This window comes from Ziziphus jujuba, chromosome 12 (genome assembly GCF_031755915.1).
Source record: "Ziziphus jujuba cultivar Dongzao chromosome 12, ASM3175591v1".
Lineage (NCBI taxonomy): Eukaryota > Viridiplantae > Streptophyta > Magnoliopsida > Rosales > Rhamnaceae > Ziziphus > Ziziphus jujuba.
The window spans coordinates 21,476,971-21,482,970 of record NC_083390.1 but is presented as its reverse complement, the minus strand read 5'-3'; positions in this window follow the sequence as shown (position 1 = coordinate 21,482,970).

Below are 6,000 nucleotides of genomic sequence, written 5' to 3'. Positions count from 1 at the left end.
TGTAGATTTACAGGAATCAAAATAAAAGATTCGACAATTTGTTATTTATTTTCAAATTCAAGTAGAAGGTAAAGTGAATATGTGAAAGGATAGATATGAAAACAAGTAATGTGAGAAAGGAGAAATATGAAAACAAGTGGATGATAGAAATTGCAAAACAGAATATGAAAGTAGAAGTAAACAAAATTCTAATATGTATGGCATACATTTGAATCATATATTCTCCTTATATTATATAAAGGAAAATTCACCATCTATGCAATATTTCCAAATATGTGATGCATGTCCATGCACTTTCAAATTATTAATTAAATGATAATCTAAATGGTTTTTAATTCTTACATATGGGTGAAAGTAGAAGTTTATAAGTCATTTTTTACAAATTTTTTTAAAGGGAAAAAAATTGCTTTTGAATTTTATTTTTATTGCATTGTCTTCAATTTTATATATATTTTGTACAGTACTTATTAGTTACGGCAGAAAGGACACTGTAGAATAAATTTTCATTTCAAAAAGCTGTTCGTAATTTCCGAAAGTGCAAAATAAAATTTTAAAAAAATAAAAATTTACCCTATATATATACATAGATATATATAAAGTAAAGAAAGAATAGAATAATCAAATTGAAAAACAACAATAAATAAAATAGTCGGTCCTTCTGGACCCAAAATTTATATTAAAAAAAACAAATCAAATCATACTTTCAATTGCTTAAAAAAAAAAAAACACTTTCAAAAAACAACTTAATAAATAACAAATCCCATTTCATTTAAAATTATAATAAATCCCATAAAAAAACACTTGATAAATATGAATATATATAAAATAAATAAATAAGGATTGACCCAATGATTAAATAAAGGACCCACAGAGAACTGGAAAGCCATAATTATAGGTTATTTATTTATTTATTTATTTATTTTGATAGGAGACATAATTATAGTTGTTACCAAGAGAAATAATTAATAAAATTTGTTGCTTGACTGGGTGTTTGTATCGTGGTCCCAATTGTCCCAATTGTCCTTTTGATTGTGTTTATGATCTGCTTTCTCTCTTTCTCTCTCCAAATTGAAAATGTCCACCACTCCACTCCTTCCTCTCTTTATTCTCTTCTGCAGCTTCTTCACTATCCCTTTCGACCTGTACCATTTTAAATTCATCCCTAATTCTGCCCCTATACTTCCAACTTAAAACACTCTCTTGGTCTCCTTGGATTTAATAAAATATGAATATATATAATTTTAAATTTTAATGGAAATTTTGAAAAGATAGTTTCCAACCCATTTTGGAATTTTTGTTCCTTTGTCAAGCTTTCAATGAAATAACATCCATGATTTGAATTTGACAGGATAGAATAAAATAACCAAATGGCATAGTAGGGGTCTATGCTGTTTAAATGTGCTTTTGACCATTCTTGTTTTTATTTTATTTGTATGTTTTTAATGGAGTTTTTCGTTTTTGGTGAATATTTTAATGGAGCTTTCAAATGTGCATTTAGAGAGAGAGCCTCTAAATAAATCAACATTTGGGTTTTTTTGTATTATTTTTGCCAATAATGAAGAGAAAGAGAAGTTTTTTGAAAACCGTCCACATTAAAACAAACCCAATGTTTAATATAAAATCCGAATTCAACTAAAGTTTTCTTTGACATAATTTTTAAGAAATTAAAAGCAGTTTTTAGGATTAGAAATTTATTTTTTTGAAGTTTTTGAATAATTTTTCAAAAAAAAAAATTGATAATTTTTTTAAAAAAAGGGTTAAAAAGAAGCAGAAGTCCATATGAAAACAGAAACTGTAAAAATGGACTAAGTATGAAAATAGTTTATGATGTTAAAAATAATAGAATCTGACCTATTGGGCTAACTATAAATTAAATGGAAATTTGATGATAAAATATAGTTATAATTGCTTCAAAAATTGTTGGGTAACTAGATAACTCACATGATTATTACTTTTATTTATTTATTTATTAAAGAAAAATAATTTTTGTACTCGTGCAGCCGGCCGTTGACTGTAAGAGCAACTTTTTCAACCAAAACTGCCTCTTTTGCTGCTTGAGAGCCCTTTTTACGTTTATCAGCCGAAAAGAAAATTAATAATAATAATAATAATAGAAAGACTGAAAGAGAGAGACCTTTGTGTGGGAGTTCTTAATTCGTCTCCATTTAATTATGTCTCTGACAAATAGCCAAATATTCAGAATAAAGAAACAGTCAACGTATATATATTTCAATTAATTAGATCCTGCCAAACCGACATTTAAATTTGATAGGAAGGATAGAAATAAATAGTCTTTTTATTTAATTATTTATTTTTAATTTGTTACAAAAGTAATTAAAATTAATAGTCTTTTATTTTTATTTGTTTTTAATTTGTTACAAAAACTATAAGAGATGTCATAGAAAGATGACACATCCATGTCTAAGTAATATTCTTAATGAAAATCTAGAGACACGTTCTCATGGTAAAGGCATTTAGTGCCCCAAAAAACACTTTTCCGAAAACATTTAGTTCGGAGTTTATGAAGAAAATCACAACTTCTTTTTGGGATGATGATATGAATTTGAATATCCAATCGCCAATATTGAAAAAAAAAGGTTGTCTTTGTTGATTTTAAATCATAACTCTCTTATTATAAGTCAATTTTTATAGTAGAATATAGTAGAATTGATTTGCTAAAAAAGTTTTTAAGTTAATAGCATGGGATGCCATTTTCTCATAAAGCTCCGATTGGGAAGTGGGGAACTATGGAGAAAAATTGATTTCCTAATAATCAGTTTTGTAGAAATAATTTTCTTCTTATTTTGTTTGATTAGAAATAAAAACATTAAAATTGGTAAATAATTAATTAAGTTTTGTGCAGTGAATAAATGACAAACTGACATATACTAATGTTCAAAGATTGTTACAGTTTTCAAATCTATTAAGTTCTTGCTCTGATTTGTAATATTTGCTATAGCATAGGCAATGGAAAAAAATGGGTTTTGCTTTAAATGTCTCAAAACGCCATGGATTTTATGATATTGTTTTTTATATTAGCTAGTAAGTTATATAAGATTCCAAATTATTTTAAATAATGTGGTAGGATAATTGAGGTGTATCTCATTGATCTTATTGTTCTGGAAGAAACATTTAGATTAAACCATCTTCCATGAATTTGCAGATCCCAACATGTTTACTTGAGTAGTGTACAACAATGGGATTGCAAAGTCATTTTCTATGTGATTTACATCACAATTAAGGATATACAAATAACAAATCCCACTCAAATATTATCCTTTAGGTATAAAAAAAGAAAAACATGAGTGGCTTCTTTTAATAGGCAATGGCCATAAACATATATGAAAATGACCACCACTAAAATTTTGGGTAATAGAGACTAGAAAATAGAGCTTGGTTTATCGGGTCCAGAAATTACGTGCGACATACGGAATTTATGATATTGGAAAATGGAAATTAAATTATTGGTTATTATTATTACTATTATTTTCTATGATGTAAAATTCTCAAACTCCCACTTCTTTTGTCTTTTTTTTTGTCAATAAACTCACACTTTCGACTGAGCATTTGAGAGAGAATATGATAAATAAATAAGAGAAAGTATAAAAGTTAGATACATAAATGTGTGGCATGTGCTGGACATTATATGGTGAAAGTGAAATATCATCACCACCAAAACTCAAAAACAAATAGGCCTATACCCAATAAAGCTTACCCTAGTCTACCATAGATAACCCTAAAACCATCTCCATTTATGGACTCTTTATATGAACTATGGCCCCCTTTTTTGATTTTGACATTGATTCATTACTTCTTCATTTTGTTTTTTTTTTAACATAGAGTGACACTTTTATTGTCCCGATAAATAAATGATCAATTTTCAAAATTCTTTTGAAATTGGAAATGAGGAATTGAAAATCTGCAATATCCTTTTTTCTTTTTTTTTATTGATATTGAAAATATAGAAGAATTCGAACTAGAAACTTTTGTCTAAAAAGGTGGTGACTTTATTACTAGTACTGGATTATGTCCGAAAGAACAAAAATGTAAAGTTCCTAATAAATTTCTAGTAAGTAATCTCATATCTTTAGTAGTTTGTTCCACTTCCACTTCCACTTTCACCACTATTTTTGCTGGTGAAAGTTCATAATATGAATCTTCCATTCCAAAAATAAAAACTAAAATAAAATATTTGTGTACGATACTAGGATCTATCATAATAAAATCATAGATAGTTAATGATTTTTGATATCTTTCGGAATCTATTAAAAATATGTAAAGAGTGATTTCTTTATATTTGGGGCCCATCACATAAAGAGTTTGAATGTTTTAACAATTTATTGATTTATTCATTTATTTTTTGCTGAGAACAATTTATTGATTATTTTAAGCTGTTTACAAGACATTTTGACCATCAGGAGACGACTTAAAAACAAATCAGGACACAAAGTAAAAAATAATTTTTGAAACCAAAAGCAACAAAAAAAAAAAAGGAGATAAGTTTTTTTAATTAATAACAATTAAATAAAAATATTATTGTAATCATTTTTCCATATGGTTAACAATTTTTTGTTTTTGTTTTTTTTTTTTTTCTTTTTGTGGGGAAACGTGCTCATTAAGAATTTGAAAAAGCTCTTACCCTATTTTTCCATTACCGACTTAATAAATTTGTACACATTTTTTAAATTCAGATTGCAAAGTTGATTTAAGTTACGCAAAGATATATAGACTTTTCTACATTCTATTTTCAGTAATCAAAAGTTGGTTGATGATGTGTTTGTCGTATTGATTATAAATTGATAAGGCAATAAGTGAACATGTCATGTGCATCATGGGAGAAGTATCAAAATGTCACATCTTTGGTGGTGTTTTGATGCTTTAAGTTTGGACCTTGGAACAAAAAGATTGATTTTTCATGGAGGCATCCAGAAAAGAAAAACATATACCATCTAAAAAATATATCACAATCCAGATGTAAACTAATATTGTTGACCAAAATATATTTAATTTTTTTTTCTTGATATAATGAAAAGTCTTTGATTTGCCAAACTTGGAGTATATGCATATTTTTTTGCATCAAACTTTATTATATCTTAAGAGTCGCACATCGTTAACGTTTCACACTTTCAGTAATAGTATGTAAGTATATTTTAAACTAATTAGCCCGTTATACAATGGAAAAAGAAAATATATAGATTAAACCTTCCAAAATTAAAATGGATTTGAGTTTAATAAAAACGTCGAAAACTCAAATTAGTGAAATATGAAAATAATTAATTCTAAAATAATAATTTCCCCACTATCGTGGCAAATGATTTTGATTCAAAACGAGCAATGTAAAAAAAAAAAAATAAATAAAAATTTATAGTAGTGGAAGGTCAAATGTAGCATAATTGAAGAACTAAAATATAGTTACCCTATTATTACCCCAAAAAAAAAAGAAAAAGAAAAGAAAAGAAAAGAAATTATGGTTACCCTATTGATTATTAACTAGAATGTTTTCCATAGCCATGTTTTTTTTATATACATATATATTTTGGCACATCAAAAAAATTTACAACCACTTTTTTTTCTAAAAAAAAAAAACTCTACAATAAGTTTGCCTAATATGTCAAGGAAAAAAAAAAAAAAAAACAGCAAACACTTAGGCAATACAGAGTTAGGCTGTAAGATTCTGTCAATGTGACTTTTTATTTTTAAAAAAATTACTAAGCATTCCAAAATTTTGTTAACAAAATAAAAATTTTCTTTTAAAAAAGTCAAATTTTTCATAAAAGAAAATGGACTAATAAATATTAAAATTTATAATTTTAAGCTAAATCAGTAAGAAAAATTGATTTAAATTTACAGAACATATGGGAAGGAAACAAAAAAGGAAAAAAAAAAAAAGGAAGAAGAAAAGGAGGAAATTTTTTTTTTTTAAATTATAAAAATTTTCCCCCTTTTTCTTTGAGGAGAAGAAAGGGAATCAAAGAACAATAATGTACCGAAATTAAAGAA